Genomic DNA, 18,645 nt, shown 5'->3' on the forward strand with positions numbered 1-18,645 from the left:
TATTGTATAGGAGTGGATAACTGATATAATTAGGAATGTGTCTAGTTGTTTCAGAGCTTGTGCACTTACGCGTGATACAAGCCTTGACAAGGTTTCATTTGCTTGGGGCAGAATAGTAGCCTCCTTTTCCAAGGTTTATGTTGAATTGTAGTGGCAGGCCTTGTAACAAAAAGCAGGATTCTGCACCTCGTTTCTTAAAACTAGCTTTCATTTAGGAGTAAAGGACTGCAAAAAAGTGAGAAAACCTTATTCACAAGAATAAAACTATTTCACACTTGGCTTCTCCAGGCAGTAGCTATTAAACAAGAATTTATAGATTCCTTATTTCTGTAATGAGAAGTGGTGATTGCATTCCCTCAAAAGCAAGAGTAGCCAGCGTGGCACCTTCCAGATGCTGCAAACATAAGCCCCTGCCAACATGGTCAGTGTTCAAGGATGATGGGAGCAGGAGTCCCCCACATCTGAAGGGTGCTGTGTTGAGAATCCCTCTTCTAAAGGATCAGGTTCCCAGTTTGGTAGTTTTCTTGGATCCAGCTTTGTCACCAGAAGCCCAGCTGAGTACAGTGGCATAGAGCACCTTTACCAGTCAAGGCTGGTGATCCAACTGTTTTTTTGTGGGTGTAGCTGCAGTTGCCCTGGTAACATTCAGGTTAGACTACTGCAATGCAAACGAGGAGCTACCCCTGAAGAATACTCAGAAACTGCAGTTAGCTCAGAAGACAATTCCTTGAGGGTTAACTTGCATTGGTCTCTGAGAACATACCTCACCGGTACTAAAATATATCCACTGGGTCTTATTTCTGAGCTCAGTTCAAAATGCTACCAATAGACTTTACCCCATGAATTTGTTTACATAAAAGGGTATTTTTGTAGCACCAGAATGCAGGTGCCACTGGTGCAGCAGCAATCTGCGGAGGAGCCGCCTTGTAGAGTGCAGCTGTCAGGTGCACACATGATTGTTTGCATTAAATGGCCATGGTTCTTAATTAAAAATATGTCGACACTGTTATACACATAACCCCCAACAATTAAAATGAACTTTGGAGTATGGGGTCGATTCTCCTCTTCCTCTCGGAACTGAGGTCAATCATTCCAGAAGTCAGTCTGCCTTTATGTAGCTTGCAGGCATAAACCAATCCCGAAAGTCATGGTGTGGTAGAAACAATTTTAGAGATCCTTTTTGCCTGTGTATATGATGACGGGCAGCCACTTAGCCACAAATTGGCCCTTAGTCACTATTCACTTAGCAACTGCAATGCCAGGTAAGTTTTTTTTAAAATCCAAGGCTACCGTAGTTGCCAAACCCTGGTGATCCAGTCCTTAATTGTAAAGTCTGTAGCCTTCTAGTTGCCTGCTATCTCTGCCCAAGTTCCTTATGAATAATTTCCCCTTTCTGCCCCCCTGGAACAGATAGAAGGCCAACAGTATTACAATCTGGGCTGTAACATTTGAAACTAACCCAAACTGCCTGCCCAAACCCCTGGGTTGTTGAACATGTCCACCAAAGATGGAATACGGTTCTTGTTTCATGTTTCCCAGGACTACCTATAAAAGCCAGTTCTCAACATGCATTACAGCACTGCAGTAGGCAGCTTCAGGCATCTGCCTGAACATGTGGCGACTGGAGCAGGCCTGATGTGAGTCACCCAAGCCACCTCCAATCTATTCTTCGTTGCATGGGGAAGGCCTCTTTGTTCACTTGAGCACTTAAGCATGAGACTTTTCTGTGAAACGAGGGGACCCTTGCTTTATTGGGATGCATGTTCAAGCAAACAGGGATGGTCCAGGGTTGGGGGCGGGTGGTGCAATGCATGCAGAGACATTGAGGACAGGGCTCTCTTGTGCACCCCTGCTTTCAGCTTCCGTGTATTCAGCCAAATGTCTAAGCACACCTAGTATGCCCAACGAAAGGAAGCCAGGCTGGGGCCTTGTAGAAAGGAGCTGCCCCTTTTTTAAATGGCTACGTTCATCTGCAGCAGGCAGCAGGTTTGGCTTCTACCCTGCAGCTGGGGAATCTCAGGTCCAGAGAATGAATGTGGCCCCCCAAACCTTTCCACCAGGCCCCTTGACAATCTTCCACTCTACACCCCAAGTGTTTTTGCCTGGCTGGAATATGTCCTTGAACCTCTGATCATGCCTCTTTCCTATCCCCGCTCTACTCCTGATTTCCTTTCTTTACTCACTTATCTCCAGATGAACGGTTGCCTTGCTATGTATGCACTGTTGCTGCAATGATGTGACCAAACCAGCAGTTTCTGAGCCCTGACGCTTGGCAGGCTGGCCCACGCAGGGCTCTTGCAGAAGGGCATAATGTGGCTCTGCATAAACAGCACATGCAAGCATACTACATCCCCTTAAAGCAGGGAGGGACCATTTTCAGTTTGAGGGCTGCATTGTGGGGAGGGGGGTGTCAGGGGCAAGCATGTGTGGAGCAACAGATGTGAGACTGTCCTTTGTACACCATATTGCATTCAAAGACTGATGCATTGCATCAGAATTGTATTAAATCTGCCGTGCTCCCATTCATTTTCACAGAGGAAAAAAGCATTTTTTGCTTCCGTTGTGAGAGTGTCTCTCTGCTAACAATGATCCAAGGAGTCCTAGTGACTCCCTCTTTGTCATTGAGGATGATAACCTAAAAACCTAGTTTTGTTTCTCTGTGTGAATTAAGCTGCTTTAATCTCTGGCAGAAGCTGCAATTTTGCCTCCTTGCTGCTTCCTTGGGGAAACTGATCTGCTTCCAAAATGACGGCAAGGGGCTGCAACATCCAATATATTACAGCCACAGCTGGCTCAGTGGTATAAAAATTATAAGTCACTAGACAAACTGGAATTTGTGAATAAGAGAGAATGCATAGTAGCAGCACAAATCAAAATGTGTATAGCCATTTGCAGTTTAAAAAAGAAGATAATGCCTTAAGGTCAGGAGTGAATTGGCCACCTGGGAGTAAAGGCTGCCTCTCCAAAGGGACTTGTGCTGGATTCAGAACACCGAATCATTCTGCTCCTTTACCCATCCTCCTTTACAGAATTTTATCGTGTTCCATGCGCAGCAGGGTCCTCTGCCTAGATTGCATGTGTGAAAGACAGATCAGAGCGTCTGCCCTTCTTATAAATACTAGGCCTGTGTCTTGAGTGCAGCACATGTGGAACAGGTGTTCCTTATGAGCAATGACATCACCGCTTATGGTGGACGACTGAGTCAGAGCCTGCTCCTGCCAAAGCATGAAGAAAAGGAACTCTCTCTGTAGCAGAAATCAGCTGCAAAGCCAGCTGTCTTTTCTGCTATACAAGATTCAGGCGAAAGCTTTAATAAGGAACTGGCCTTATCACTAGCTTGTTCAGGAAAAAGAGCATTCACTTTTAGTTTTTCCCTACTCTGTCCGAATACTGTTCAAGATAATTATTTGCAGGTTTATCCTGCAATTCATTCTTAACCAAAAAATGGTTTGAGGGTGTACCACAGGGATCAGTGGCTCTCCAGTTGTTGGGGTGATGGGGAAGTCATTCAGCAACATCTGGAGGGGCACATGATCCCCATTTCTGGTGTGCAGGCGGAATCCCTGCCTGATACCACTAAGGTCCCACAGGTTCAGAGTGATGCCACAGTAAGTAGGCTTGAGTCCTGACAAGCTGCTAAATAAGTGAGTAACAAGACATTCATAGGTTCCACTTACCATTTGATAGGCAGGAGGTAAGTCACACTCCTGCACTTAGGGTTTCAGAAGCAAGGTAAGCTACAATCCTGCAGGCACTTACTTGGGAGAAAGTACAGTGGAAGTCAGGGAGAATACGTGCGTAGAAATGTAAAACAATGGTTTGTTCTTGGGAGACTATATGCAGCCTTAACCTTTGTGTCAAAAGTCCAGTTGCGTTCAATAGGCATTAGCACAGTTCAAGGATACAGCTGAGCAAGGCAAAAGCAGAATACCTAAATGTAAGAATAAAGCTGCAGTGCTTTGGTTTGCCTTGTGATCTGCTGGAAAGGAAAGGGAGAGTATATAGGATATTAATGTGCAAACCCCAGGATCTAAAAAAATTGCTGCTTCTGTCTGACTGCAAACAATTTGGAGAGTTTTCTATCTTCTTTCTCAGTTTATTTGCCTACTTAGGCAGAGAATCATTTGGATATTTGCCTGTTTTAAACGCAGTCCTTGGGGCACATCCCTGTAGCAGCATTTGCAGAGGCCTAGTAATGCAAATATTTAATTACTTTTCTGTTTCCTCCTCCTGTCTAAGCCCAATGTTTATTTTCTTTCCTGCATTCTGCTTGCTTGCTGCTCCTACAATAACTGCGGCAAGTACCGTTGGCCAAGCAAAGGTAATTTTTCGAAACGCAGACAGTTTGCACGAGGGGGACAAATACCAATTTAGATTTTCTAATGGTGCACACGGACCACTCGTAAGCATGCCCTGTTATGAAATGATTGTGTAATGCAATTCCCATTGCCTAGTTAGGTTGCTGGAAGCAACTTTACTTAATAGCAGTGCTGCTATTTGAATGGCCATGTGATGCAATCCATCCATTCCCTGGTGTCTGTTTTTGTAGGTTTTTTTGCCATTGGGGAAAAGAGACTTTGAGGGGAAGATGGTGCTTTAGTCTTTCCAGTTTCTGCTGGCTGCAGAGCTACAAGAACAGGCACTGCCTACTTTTATAGGTAGTTTTAGAGCTTGCAAATGTGAGGCCTGCTGGATGTCCCTGTGTCATTCACAACTAAGGTTGCCAACTTCTTTTTTTACTGGGCCCAGCTTCTATGTTTTTAGCAAAAAAAAAAACCCTGCCCCCATCACTTTGAAAAGCTTTTTGCAAATCCCTGCCCTTGAAGTACCAAGTCTGGGCTGAGTTGTTTTCTGGTGGCAGTCCAGAGATTGATAAGCCTCCCTTTATATTCCTTGATGCAGTGGGAGGCTGCATGCCAGGATTCTTCTGCTCTCATTTAGCCCCTTGGCTCATCTCCTTTTCCATGTCTTTCCCCCAACCTGCTGGGCTACACACCTGGAACCCTGCTAAGTACAGCTGCATTCTTCCTATAAAGCACTATGATACCACTTTCAGCAGTCATGGCTTCCCCTGAAGAATTATGGGAGCTATACTTGGGTGCTGAGAGTTGTCGCGAGGTCTGTAGTTCCTCTCACAGAGATACAATTTTCAGAGTGGTTTAACAGTCAGCCCTTGTTCCAGGGAACTCGGAGACAGATCGAGATACAATCACTGTTTAACAACTTTCAATGAAGGAAAGTCCAGGACCTGACTTTGCTCTTCATATCATACCCTCAAGTCCTAAGGCTGCCCTGTGTTCCCAGTCCTTGGTCCTTGTGTTGTTGATCATGACATAATCAGTCCCTGCTTACTGGCCAGCAGATAACAGGCTTTTGTATAAGACTTTGATCAGAACTTTTCTTCTTCTCTTACCAGTGACCTTTGGACTTTACATAGAGAGTGAGAAAAATCTTTGAGATTCAAGTGTGCACACTAGAATTACTAAGTTTGCAGTGCAGGTTGTAGATCGCTGACTCCCAGCGATGAATCTGCATTCACATAGATTGTACACCTATGGGAAGGGATTGCCTTCCATTTAATTTAATATAAAAAGTAGTGTTTAGGTACTTTAAAAATAACAATTTAAATAATATCAGCAACAAAATCATAGGCCCAATCACATGCACCTCCATAACTATGTACCTGCATTGTTGCTTTCCCTTGCAAAATGCACCTCAGCTGTAGGATTTTAGGAACCTTCGGGCTCCCTTAAACTGGATGTGTTGACATTTTTGGTCCCTGACAAACAGCTGAACTCACCAGTCTCTGCAGCAGGCCTTGTCTCAGCCTCTGAGCTCTGAAATAAGAAATGGTCACTCAAACTGTGGAACCACGTGCCACTTTTTGACTTGAATTGTGAAACACAATGTGGAACGCACATTTCTTACTTGACATTTTTTGTTCCCAGTGCACAACTAATGGAGAAACAGACAACATCATCCAAGTTTAGACTGTGTACACATCAGAGAGTTAATATGCACATGGGTCATTTTTCCTGAGCTTGCTTTTGCTCATGCATGAACACTTCTAATTATCTCAATGGTTTCCCATCTGCACTATTGGGTGGTCCTTGATGGGATATATTTGTACTGTGTTGTTGTCCACACCACTAAGTTTGCACTTCCTTACCTCCCGGAGTTCTGGGAACCGGAAGTCCACTGTGGGAATGTACACAGGTATTTGCAAATGGGTCCATGAGAAGGGGAGGCAGTGAGTCACACTTGCCTCAGGCCTCGATGGGGCTAAGCTGGTCAGGGGCCCCTGCCAGGGACCAGCTGCTTTTTTGTTTGTGTTTTTAACTTTATTCTAACAAGACTCCTACCCCAGGCCTCAGACAAGCTCTGCCCATGCCCCAAAAGACTAATGTCTTTACAAGTCCCGTTTTATTATGTTTTCAGGTCACTTCTAGTACTAGTGCCAGGAATAAAGTAAATTTGCTGGAGCAACCAACTGCTATGATCCAAAGGGAGAGGGTTCATCACCTCCTCTTTATGTTTTTATTCTAAGATAACACACCTTATAGGGGTGATTTGAATGATGACCCCATCATGTCTGGGCTGGTCTTCGGTTTGCTTTTGCATTGACCATTTAATCTTGCAATAATTATGTAAGAATCCAGTTCCATGCTTAAGTGATTCAGATCTATATTTCTGTTTAAACAGACCTAATCTCTCCCCCACCCCCTGTGCATTCCAGCCCATCTGATAGAAATACTTGCTGGTTTCTTCTCTTCTGGATCTCAGGGGTGCCAAATTCCACTGTAAAAGATTGCATTCCTGAGAGACAGCTGCTTGAAAACAAGAGAAAATGATCACTGATCATTGGCTTCTACTTTGAAAATCTCAGCAATGCCTTCCTGCACACAGAAGTGGCCTGACCCTCTGAACTCTTGCTCTAGGGAGGGGAGACAGGGACGGACACACAGATCCAAGCAAAACGGTTTCTCCAACAAAGCTAGGCAGAAGACCTTCCCTTGTTAAGATGATTTTGCTTGGATGAAACGTAAAAATGTAAAGTTTGATTTAATATGGGGTGGGGAAGATGGTGCCCTCCAGATGCTGTTGGACTCCCAATTCCCATCAGCCCCAGTAAGCACGGTCAGTGGTCAAGAAGGATGAATGTTGTTATCTAGCAACATCTGGAGGGCCACCGATTTCCCATCCTTGATTTAACATGACACAAAACAGGTCGAATCCATCACGTTTTACAGTGGTACCTCGGGTTATGGACCCGATCCATTCCAGGGTGCCATTCACACCCCGAAAAGTCCGTAACCCGAGCGGTGAAAGCACGACATTGCGCTTCTGCGCATGCACAAACCGCACAAAATGCTTCTGCGCATGCTCGCCAGGTGAAACCCGGAAGTAAACACTTCCGGGTTTGCCGCATTCGCAACCCGAAAAAACGCAACCCAAAGTGAACACAACCCAAGGTATGACTGTATTTCATTGCCCATTTAACGCAAATATATATATTAAGTATTTGGGCCACCCTTATTGAAGGGGGGGGGGATCTTTCACACTGATTCTTCCCTGGTGTGACCTACCTGTTGAATAATGGTAAGGATGACATTGTGGAGAATGTGGCAATATTTTTGAGTGACGCCATGAAATTACGTCCCCCATAGGTCCTAAAAGTCACTTCTGTATCTCCCGACGTCTGGACAGTCTCCTACTATGTTTTATTACCTGTGTTCCAATCCATGTATACAACGTACTCTTACTATGCCAATAAAGGAAATTGGTTGATTGATTGATTGATTGTACACTTAGCAAAATCTATTGCAGTTAACCCTCAAATGCTCATTAAATGCCTTCTGATGTCCTATTTCATCTGTCTACAAAACAATTCAAGATGAATCACAGTTGCCATGCCTAGCTGATTCTCTTTTCATGCATACAATGGCAACCTCACAGTCTAACAGTTTATTTTTTTCAGCATTCTGGAATAGACTTTCACTATGTACAGTTCCTAAAAGCAGCTAGTTCTGTGCTGTAAAAAGGCAGGTACAGGCCCTTTCAGTTCAGCTAGGCCATAGACTCAAAAGAAAACGGAATGATCAAAATGCAGGTTTATGAAATTATTATTTCCCCCAACAAAGCCACTTCTGCACCACCAACCCTGCTTTCCTGACATCTTGGCCCGAAGGCTTGCGGTAAATATGGCTCCATTCTTTCAAGGGGTGGTCTACCCTGGAAAAACACCGCCTTATGAATCTGAATGGCCTCTTTCCCCTCTGGATTTTCATATGTTCTCTATCACAGAGTCTCAGTGTCACTGTGAATTCCATTGGCATGAGACTGACTCCCCTTCGAGGTCACTAATGAAGGGTATCAGAGACGTACAGACTTGACAAGGTCTCCCACTGGGATACATTCCCCCAAGCTTACACTAGATCGCCAATCATTTCACTGTTACTTATTACCAAGAGCACTGCTACATTATTTTATTTTATTTTTTGGTTGGGGGGATACAGTCTAGAAGGGGCAGCTGCACTTCTCAACACACTTGTGGTGGGGTAGGAACTGCTGTCTGTCTGACTGACTGACTGGACTATTTGTACTCTTTCCAAAGATAATTCCTCCAGCATCAAAACTGAACGTTTAAACTAGGCTCTGTTTGTTTGGGGGCGGTTGGGGAAGAGTGGGAAGCTTAATTTGCCACACCTAATTGTACTTGGAGGAGAAGCGCATGGCATTTATGAGTGTCAATGTATTGAGCATGGTGCTTTAGTTAACAGATGCCATCTCTGTAGCCTGAAATTCGCCCTCCCTTTAGGCGGGTGAGGGAGGGATTTCAGCTGCTCTTTTCCTTTCTTAGAGACTTTGTAGAGATTTTGCTGAATTTGTCCCAGTTAAGTCTTTTGTTGGGGTTTCCCTTGCATTTGGGCCCCAAAGCTGTTCCATGACGTGGGCACTTGTCAGTAAATGTCTCTGTTTTGATAAAGAGTGCATCGGAAGAGAGGAGGGGTCTCATTTGGACTGTTTGTGGTGGCTTCTAGTAATGTTGTGAACTTCCCTAAGATCTACAGATAAAGGGCGGTAAACTAGGGCTGCCACACGTCTGGAATTTCCTGGACATAGCTTGGATCCGGCCATCAGAAACAGTGTCTGGGAAAATCTGGATGTATGACAACCTATGTCGGAAGTGTAGATTTTGGCAAATTTCCCAAAAAAGCCCCAAAAAATAGCCAAAAAAGAAGAAGCTCTCAACTTTTGTGTCCGGATTTTCACTTTTTGAAATATGGCAACCCTAGGTAAACTAAATAAACAAAACCACACCAAGGTACCTCAATATTTGGATCTGATGAACTACATATTTCATATGATGATGACAACTGTTACTACTGATGGGCCACCTCACATATCAGTGGGCCTCCTATAGGCAGTGGTGGCGGTGACACTTTGATTCAGGAGCCACAATTTTCATGTCCACAAAGCAATGCAGAAATTAAAATGGCAACTCCCAGCTGCCTGATGTAGGGAACCCAAAACAAGTGTCAATGCCAGTGGTGCCTGCGATCCTTTTGAGCTTTGACAGTTGCCCCTTGGGTGCTTGGTGCTCATGCTGCGCCTCAGTTGGCATGGCAACATGGAGTTAAATAGATAGGCCGCAGCTGCCATGGAGCTTATAGTCTCTAAGGTCACATCCACAGCATTACATTTAAAGCACATGGCTTCCCTCAAAGAATCCTGGGGAATGTAGTCTGTTAAGTGTGCTGGGAATTATAGCTCTGTGAGGGGGGTAAACTACAGTTCCCATGATTCTTTGGGCAGAAGCTCTGACTGTTAAAGTGATATAAATGTCCTTTAAATGTATGCTGTGGGTGAGACATAGTGCAGAAACAATATAGGGATGGAGGGGCAGACAAGGTAGGGAGAGAAGAATGTGGGCAAATTACTTTACTTTATATATGTGTGTGAAAATTTGGTTATGGGGCCCGTGCAAGACATTTTCTCCCCGAGGGCTACAGATGAGTAAATGGGACAAGCACACACCAAATCAAGATGCATAGTACCCAAAGTTGATAAAGGTATTTTGGAATTTGAGGCAGAAAACCCCACAAGCAACTCTCTCCCCTGACCCTGGAAATAAAATTAAAATAACAGAAACTTAAATAACCAGTCATTTGCCGATAATCCAGGACATCCAAAATAAGCTTCTTGCGTCTCACACCACCATGAGTTTTCTTCCCACTCAACTCATGTATGTTCTGTCAAGAAAAGATTTTGGAAACAGTTCACAGCGAACAATATTCCTTCCGATTCCTTTCATGACGGGGTTTGTATGCGGTTCTCAAATTGAAGAGCAGGGGATGGAGAGGACACCCTGCCCCCTTTTTAACCTTCTGTCCCTTAGCTATTTTAAGGCTGGCTCGGGGTGTGTGTGTGAGAGAGGGAGGGAGAGAGAGAGAGATTTGATGAAAAAGAGGAATTGGGGAAGAACATGTGGATTTCATTACTGGTCCCCTATCTCCCCACCCCCAGGATTCAAGCAACCTAGCCAGGGTCACAAGTGGGGCTATCCTGGGGCATCCCATGTAAGCACTTCTGGGATTAGTGGGGAGGGGAGGGAATGAGAAGCTGTGAAACGGAGAGGCGATACCCATTTTGAAAGCTTCATAGCCTGCCCTGGCCTCTCTGAGAGCATTTGAGGAACCTCAGTCACTCCTGTATACATTACTGGAATTTGTCTGGCATGGTGCATTATGAGGTCGCATTCTGGGCACCGTATACTCCCTTCAGTTGATTTGCACCACTGAGGTGTCCTCTGGAAGCCTACATCATACAGGCAAAGGTGAAGGGGTTTATTGGCACTAAAATTAGCCAGTGGATTTGAAATTTGAAATTCCAATGCCAAGACAGCCCCTCTCAGTTTATCCTAGTATTTATCTTCCTAGGTCTAGGCTCCTCTGTGACATCACAGCAGCTAACCCAATAGTGGTCTAGAAACTCAGCTTCATCTGCAAAGCACCACTGGAGACATTATAGCAGCTCACTCAGGCCCTTGGGCTGTGAACCTATAGTTTAGTATAGACAGCACTGGGTATCCTTTGTACAGCCATGTAGAAGTTCAGCTACATATAACAGCCATCCCTGTTTGTCTCTATGCTTAGACTTCCCATCTGGCTAATTTGAAATGCGGCTTTATAATGTGCAGTGTTCCACGCTATTATGGTCTTCACGCCCTGTGTGCTACGCACCTAAGTTACAGTTGCCTTTCAGAGTGCAAAAGCTTGATGTCGTTTGCTGTCACTGAAACACACAAAAAGCACCAGCGGATTCCGCAAAAACAAATGGAGTGAAACTTGAGTCACATAAATTTTTCTCAGCGGTCAGCTCCACATCTCATGACAAGCATACTTCAAGTGTGCCCTTTTGCTGTATCATCTCAGGGTCCTGCTAAATTGAAGCCTGGGACTCAATAAGCTTGTATCCAAGGCCGAGCAGTTGCCTTCCTTCTTAGGGATAAGACACCCAACTGTTCATGTCCACCTGTTTAGAAGTCAGACAATGAGATTTCAATCCTTGGCTCCGCAACTGCTGTACAGATTGTCCCATGGATCGAATGTACCATCTTTTCACCTTGCAAGCTTATTCTTTTCTACATACTGCCAGTCACTGTCAAGTAAAGCAGAGACCACTGAAACATACAGTCTGAGCACACACTATACTTTTAAATCAAATTCGGGCCAAAATCCTATCTAGTCCAGCATCTTGTTCTCCTTGGGACCAAGCTGACAACCAAGGAATGTTTTCTCCATCACCTGCTAGTTTCTCTCTCTCTCTCTCTCTCTCTCTCTCTCTCTCTCTCTCTCTCTCTCTCACACACACACACACACACACACACATGCATTCAAACTTGCAACTTCCCAACTGCCTGAAGTAGAGGAGTCCAAGAAAATCTGTTTTCTCACTTGAACCTGCTGAATGTATAAACAGATCCCAACACAGGAGATTGAGCATTTCTACAGATTGGTACCAGAGCTTTATTCTTAGCGCAGACACAAATCAATGGAAAAGTCAATACTTACAAGGATCTGGATATATGAGAGCTGATTTTAATCAGCCAGAGTTGTGACAGTTAATTCAGTAGTGTGTACTACATTGGGAACAGTGGCCTATTATTTTTTTTAAAGCCCGCCTGCTTTACTTTCCTCACACAGGGCAAAGGCAAACAAAGCACAACAGAATAAAATCAAACAATTTTACACCAGTCTGGTATACAAGTTGCATATAAAAAATGGCTGGTTTCTGTGACGTGCATGCTTTGGGCAAATGAAACATAGCTCAACTTTCTCTGTGCATTTTGTTCTGCTTTCGCCAGTCGTAGAGAGGGGATTTTGAGGTTACAAAGGTATATTTGTCTGAATTTGACAGAGAAGGTCACATGCAGGATAAACTGGCACAGATCTTAAAGACAACAATCACTTCAACCACACACATTCATGGTTCTTGAAGCATCTTAAAGTTATCTTGATGTATGAACATTTTATGCCACTTTATAATGAGACATACTATTGTTCCATCTGTCCTAGACTGATGGCAACTCTCCAAGATCTCAGTCAGAGGTCTTGCCTAGTTTGCTACTGGGCAGACCATGGATTTTCTGCAAGCACTCTGTAATTACATCGGCAGCATTTAATTCTGCGTGTTTCTTAATTCCTTGCTGTGTACAAACTATGCCTTCAAAGCATATTCAAGGCACATTCTCCTCATCAAATAATTCTGGGCACCGTAGTTTGTTAAAGGTTGCTGCGAATTGTAACTCTAGGAGGGGTAAACTACAGTTCCCAGAATTCCTTGAGGGAAAGAATATGCTTTGAATGTGCTTAAAGGGGATAGTGTGTAATTCACAGCCCAGATTCTTTTATATATTAAAATGCTATGCAGTACAGTCAAGGACAGTGATTAATTGATAATAATCATAATCTTTTCCCAAATGCATACCTCCAGAGTTCCAGCTGAACAAACCACTGACCAAGTTGATAAACCTGAGTCAATCCACCTTCCTCCTCCTTGCCCAACAGATCAGAACTGTTGTTGGGGAATTGATAGCAGAGTCCCCACCTTCCTTCAACAGCTCATCAACACCGTGGTAACACTTCTACAGGTAGCACCTGCAGAATGCCAATTTGTTAGGGGAAGTGAGGAAGTGGTTTGTGTGTCGAGAGAGAAAGGCTTGGAGATGGGGTGATATTTTCAAAGGGGGATTGTAGCAATTGCTGTGTATGATGATGAAATAGCACCCTCCGATTTTTGTCTTTCTGAGTGATGATTCTCACTGCTGTCTCCTCCTATAACAGGCTGTGTGAGAAAACACCAGTCTGTTCTGGCTTCTAGGCTTGTGAGCCCATGGACCGTGCATTCGTTTTGGGATGAATGGGAAATTGAACCAATGCTGCTTCCAGAGACCTGTTTATCAAGCATTCGTCCTGATTCATTTGTCCAAAGTTTACAGGGAGGTTAGAAAGTGTCAGCAATTCATTGAGCATTCATTCTGTTGGGTGTACTAGACATAAAAAAGGAAGCTGCCTTATATAGAGTCATAGAATCAAATAATAAAATCATGGAATTGTAGATTTTGAAGGTACCCCAAGGATCATCTAGCCCAACCCCCATGCAATCCTCCATATGGGGATCGAACCTGCAACCTTATAGCATTATCAGCACCATGCTCTAACCAACTGAGCTATCCAGGCTGTTAGCCAGGCTGTTGACCATTGGTCCATCTTGCTCATTGTTCTCTACAATGACTGGCAGTGGCTCTCCAGGGTCTTTCTCACCCACATTTTCCAGTGGATTTTCCTGTCACTTTCCTTATCGCAAAGGTACAGCTTTGGGAGGGCAAAGAAGGTTTGTTGCATAAGAGCAACAAACAAAATCAACAGTAATTGCACAAGCTGGGGTTGCTTGCTGAATTCCACCTGAAAGTAGGGACCCCGTGAAAGCCCCACAAATGTGGCCCATTTGGTTCAATTTCCATTTGTCCTTAAATGAATACAGAGGGGCAAGAATGGAAGTCTCAGGCATAGCTCCCAATCAGGCCCATTTTGGGTTGTCCTTTTTGTGTGATTGCCGCAAAACTAGCAGGAAGTGCCACTTTGAATTGCAGGCCAATATGACTCTCAACCCCGGTAATAACTGCAATCTGGCAGCTGCGGCAAGATCTACAGTGTTTTCTCCATGCAACATGCTTCACAAACCCGAAGTCATTAATCACAAAACGTAGTCTGGCCTTAATTCTACAATTAATTTTCTAGAGCCTCTCCCATTTGTATCCATTAATCATTTTGTGGCTCCTCTTACGCATGATTTGGCGCTTGGGGCTTATTTCATGAAGCAGCTGTATCTCCTTTGAAGTCTACACTGTCTGTACTTTATCTGTCCTATTCCCATTGATTACAAGTGTTCTCTAAGTGACAGTGTCAGGTGACTGAGGGTAACACTCTCAAGGTCTAAAAGATTACCCAGGAAGTTGTTGTGAAGGAAGGGTATCGTATAACTGAGGTCGAGATCCTAAATTGAGCTTCTCCCCTGTCCTGTTATATAATCTGGTCTAGTTAATCTCCCAGTATGCTGGTGCTTCTAAATGTGCCAGAGTCTAGGGCTACTGCTTTTGGGATGGAGAGATGTCTTCAACAGTGCTCTGGGGCAGGGCCTGAGGGGACATGAGGCTGCCACCTTGCTGAAGCTAAGCAGGCGTGGATTTGCTAATTGCCTGCATGAAAGGCCACCTGGATGTGCTACCTTGAGGTCCATGATGGAAGAAAAGAGGGGATATGGATGCAATAAATAAGGCAATAGAGCCTGAGTTGCTTCCAGATGGCCTGTTTATTGAGCATTTGTCTTTGTTTGTACATTTCTGGGGAGGTAAGATGACAGTGAGGTCCACCTCTGAGGGCCTTCTGGCAATTCCCTCACTGCAAGAAGTGAAGTTACAGGGAACCAGGCAAAGGGCCTTCTCTGTGGTAGCACCCTCCCTGTGGAATGCCCTCCCATCATGATGCCCTCCCATAGTGAGAGGTCCTGCAAGACTATGTTTAACTATTTTGCTATGAATGAAATAAATAGGCAGACTAGGAAGAAGTAGCTGCCTCAGTATACTGATATATATCCTCCATATATCAGCACCATAGCTGTCAACCTTTCCCTTTTTTAAAGGGAAATTCCCTTATTCCGAATAGGATTCCTCACAAGAAAAGGGAAAAGTTGACAGCTATGTTCAGCACTCCCTGGAAAAGACCCTGATGTTGGGAAAGATAGAGGGCACGAGGAGAAGGGGACGACAGAGGACGAGATGGTTGGACAGTGTTCTCGAAGCGACTGGCATGAGTTTGGCCAAACTGCGGGAGGCAGTGGAGGATAGGGGCGCCTGGCGTGCTCTGGTCCATGGGGTCACGAAGAGTCGGACACAACTGAACGACTGAACAACAACAACAACAACAACATGATCAGCACACACACAGCTATGATCAGCACACCAGTTTCCAGACCCCTTTTCAGAAGACTGTGAAACACACACACACACACAGCCCGTGGAGACACTAATTTAGGGGAGGGCAACAGAGAACACAATAGTCTGAAAACATGCTCACCTGTGTGTGCGGACAACGGGAATAATGGGTGCTGTTTTAGATTACCATGTTATCTTGCAAAGGTGTGTGTAACTGCAAGCCGCAATGTACCGTACTATACGAAAGCATACTGTGAAAAAGCAGCTTGTGTGTTTCAAAGGTTACGTGTGTAGACAGTGGCAGAGCACATGTTTCTGTTCCTAGCAGGTGATGGGCAAGACCTCTAGCTGAGACCCTGGGAAGTCGCTGCCAGTCAGAGGACAGTAATGAGCTAGATGGGCAAGTAGCATAAGGCGGCTTCCACTCTCTCCTATACACACAGGTACTTTGATCTCCTTTCTGCACCAGCAGAAATTCAAGCTGGCAACCACTTCTGTGAACTCAAGTAAACTTGCAACCGGATAGGATCTGCAAAGCTTGTGGCTTCAGTGTTGAATCAGGATATCAGTATGCGAACAACTAATATGGGGTTATTCTGCACCTCTGAGATGGCACTTTAGGTTTATTTTCACTCTGCTTTTGGTGCACTAAAGGATTTCTATACACAAAGGATTTAATGTTGTATCATGCCTTTGCTGCTCAGCCGTGAGAATGGCAGGAAGAGTTTTGCAACCTGTTGCATAAATGCATTTATTTACCGATGAGCCATGGATAGCTGAGATGAGCTAGCTGGGAAGCTGGAAGGAACCCCAACGGCAGTGGCAGACGAGGCTCTCCGAAAAGCATCACACACACACACACACACGCTTCCCTCTCTTTCCTTATCTGTACTGTGCAAGGAAATAAATATACTTTGCAAATTTATGGAAACAACACAAAGGAAAATTATTCATTGACCTTCCATTTCTGTATGAGAGAGTTCATAATGTTCTGCAAAATGTCAGCATGAAGTTCTTATCTTTCTCCTGATAAACGCCTGCCTGTGACCTTAACTTTTCAGACTCTACGACTTTCGATCACTTTAGAAGTCTTTAAATCTTTCTTTGCTCCTGCCCCCTTTTGTATGCCTGCCACCTGTTTTGCTCCAAAGCGCATCTCTTGCTCAGGGATGGGGAACCTCAACCTGTGGTCTTCCAGATGTTCACTCTGCCTCCCATCACCACTGACAGTTGGCTATGCTGGCTGGAGTTGGTGGGAGATGGGAGTCTGAGAACATCTGGCGGGCCTTGGGCTCCCAATCCCTGCACTTGTTTAACTTGCCTGCCTTCATGATCAGCCCTTCCATCTCTCCCTCTGCTGTTCTCTCCCCACGCTGCCAAACCTGTGTGGGGCAGAGTCTTATACTGTACTACATTCTAACTTGTGTTATAACACGCCCTCTAATGATAAATGGTGAAAATAATAATCTGAAAGTGCACATAATTATCCTCAACTGACTCACAGAGAGACAAGTGATTGCAACTCTGCAATGCTTTATTGGGCCCCGGTACAGATCAGATTTAACTTAACTTTACAGAACAGATAATGTGAATAGGATTACACAGAGCCATCCCTATCATTTGGTGTGAGGTGGCTTCCTCAGGCAGCAGATGCTGGGCTGTAGGACACGGGTGAGGTATCATAGGACAAAGCTGCATTTGCTGCCCTTAAAACCCATCTATATCGATGGGACTTAAGTAAGGTCATAGTTAACTTGTCCTATTGATTTTGATGGGTTCTAAGCTCAACAAATTTAGTTTGGATTCAACCCTTTGTTCTTATCTGTTAAATGGGAATAATAGTGACCTCTTTTGAAGTGTAGCTGTGAAGTAATGTAAGGGGGAAACTGCTGAGCTCTTTGCACAATAAAAGTGTTGTTCAGAAGTACGATACCAGCAATTTAATATCAACTCTCAGCCTTGACCATTGTGCTGTTAGATTATTTTTTGCTAACAGTCTGACCACATTTCTTGGCCTAATATATTGCCCCATTATGCTCCTGATTAGCTTTGCAAGTTATAGCGCAGTTAACAAATGCCATGCTAGTCCGCGATGACAAGTGCTGCTAAAGATAGGCAGCAATGGAATGGGGTGTCCTTTATTGAGTCTAAAGGATTCACCCAGCACACATTTGAGCTAATGTGGAAAGAATACACGCATCCCAGACATTTGCTGAATTCATTCCCAACAGCACAAAGGGTAGACAGTCACCCGGAGGTCATCCAGCAGATAATTAAACAGATCTCCCACTGAAGATTCAACCATACTACAAACCTAGTCCTGTAAAACTGTTAGGAGCCTATAAACCTACGTCTAAATTCAGTAAACCTACAGCACCCAAGATTCTTTGTAAGCTAAAAATGATTTGCAAGTGATTTAAGTTTGTGGTGTTGATGCATCCATAATTCCTATTCAAAAACGAATCAAATCAAAAGGCTTTTATCATAATGACATTAGCCTATGTAAAGTGTCATGTAAAACATTAGCAAAGTAACTGGTGCATTGCAAAGTAGAAAAGACCCTCAACGTTGATATGAAAAGCACTATCGCCTAGTTAATTGATGAACCGACCAGTTCGTAGTAGTTCCAGATGCAGGGCTGGGACAAGTTCTTAACAAAAATAAATAAAAGTAAAGCAGTTTCCTATGAGTAAACTGTACCATAAGTATTATGCATTATTAGGCCCTGAAGCTGCCAATAAATCAGGTTTCTGCAGGCCTGATTTACTGCTGGCCTTGCTGCTCCACTCTCCTGAAGATGGCTGGAAGGTAGTTCGTCCAGTCAACAGGATGAGGTGATCTGGAGAGCCAGTTGGGGCTCTCTTGGCCTTCTATAACTGTTGATCTGGGCTTGACTTTCCCAATCTAATTTGTAAGCCAGTGCAGTTGGTCTTTGGCCAGGTCTGTTATTAAATTGCTGGATGTCGTGGCTCTTGTAAACCCAACCTGCTCTGCTAGTAATTATGCATGTAGGCTTCAGGGCAAGGATGGCAGTAATAACTTTGGTGTTGCACCAATAATGTAGGTCACATAGGGTTGGCACCAGGCTGCAGAGTGGGCTAAAATAGTTGATTTGGCAACAGCCACTATTAATGGATGCCACAGAGCTA

Source organism: Lacerta agilis, chromosome 3 (genome assembly GCF_009819535.1).
Source record: "Lacerta agilis isolate rLacAgi1 chromosome 3, rLacAgi1.pri, whole genome shotgun sequence".
In the NCBI taxonomy this organism is placed as follows: domain Eukaryota; kingdom Metazoa; phylum Chordata; class Lepidosauria; order Squamata; family Lacertidae; genus Lacerta; species Lacerta agilis.